Here is a 1687-nt window from a genome sequence, read left to right on the forward strand (position 1 = left end):
TTGTCAAAAAGGTAAGCAAACTAAGGTTTCCTTCAAACCCAAAAATATTGTATCAACTTCATGACCACTTCAATTGATACATATAGACTTGTTTGGTCCATCAAGAACTAAAAGTCTTGGTGGAAATTCATAAGGACTAGTAATTGTTAATGATTTCTCAAGGTTCACTTGGTCCTTATTTTTGGCAAATAAAAATGAATCTTTTAAAACATTTAAAAATTATGCCAAACTAGTCCAAAATTGTATCAATAAGAAGTGATCTTGGAGGAGAATTTCAAAGTACTTCTTTTGAAGAATATTGTGAAGAACATGAAATCTTCTATAACTTTTCTGCAGGAAGAACACCTCCATAAAAATGAGTTGTTGAGAGAAAGAATAGATTATTGGTAGAACTTGCAGAGACCATGTTAAGTGACTCAAGTATACCAAAATGCTTTTGGATAGACGCTGTAAGTACAACTTGTTATGTAACATTTGATGAATCTAACCCCTCAAAAGAGAATAAAATTGTTTCTTTTAATGATGATGATAAGTGATGATATAAGCAAAGAAAATCAAGTTGATCAATCAATTCAAAAGAATGAAGTTAGTATTGAGCAGTAAGATCAAAGTAACGATCTCCCTCAAGATTGGAGAACCCATTGTTGTCACCCTATTAACAACATTATAGGTGATATCAACAAAAGAATTACTACAAGGCTCAAACTCAAATATGCTTATTTAAATATGGAATTTGCCTCTCAAATATAACCTTATAAGGTAGGTGAAACACTTAACGATGATCAATGGATACTTGATGCAAGAAGAACTAAACTAATTTGAAAGAAACTAAGTGTGGGAACTTGTTCCAAATCTTGGCAATAAACACATCATTGGTACCAAATGCGTGTGTTTAAGAATATACAAGATGAAAATGATATAGTTGTTCGAAACAAGGCAAGGTTGGTTGCTCAAGGGTACAACCAAGAAAAAGGGATCGACTTTGATGAAACATTTTCTTCAATAGCAAGGTTAGAAGCAATCCATTTATTACTTGCTTATGCTTGCTCTACGGACTTTGAATTACTTCAAATAGATGTCAAGAGTGCTTTCCTGAATGGCTACATCGATGAGGAGGTCTATGTCAAACAAGCACCCGACTTGGAAGACTTCAAGAATCCTTCACATGTCTTCAAATTAAAGAAAACCCTTTATGATTTGAAACAAGCTCCAAGAACTTGGTATGATAGGCTAAGTAACTTTCTATGTGAACGAGTATTTGAAAAAGGTAAAGTTGATAAGACATTATTCATTAAAAGGACTAATGATCACACTTTACTTATTCAAATCTAAGTTGACGATATCATATTTTGATTAACCAATAATGCAATATGTGAAGAATTCTCATTAGTGATGCAAGGAGAATTTAAAATGTCTATGATGGGTAAGTTAAATTATTTCCTTATACTTCAAATCAAGCAACTCAAGAATGGCATTTTCATCCATCAAACTAAGTACTATAAAGAATTGTTAAAGAGATTTGAACTGGACAACAAAAAGAAAGTGCAATTCTTATGGGCTCCAGAACTTATGTAGGTAAAGATGAAACTGGTAAATCAATAGATATATCAAAATATCGAGGTATGAGCGATTCTCTTTTATATATAACGGCCATCTGGCCATATATTATGTTTAGTGTTTGTTGATG

The sequence above is a fragment of the Cicer arietinum genome, chromosome 1, assembly GCF_000331145.2.
Source record: "Cicer arietinum cultivar CDC Frontier isolate Library 1 chromosome 1, Cicar.CDCFrontier_v2.0, whole genome shotgun sequence".
In the NCBI taxonomy this organism is placed as follows: domain Eukaryota; kingdom Viridiplantae; phylum Streptophyta; class Magnoliopsida; order Fabales; family Fabaceae; genus Cicer; species Cicer arietinum.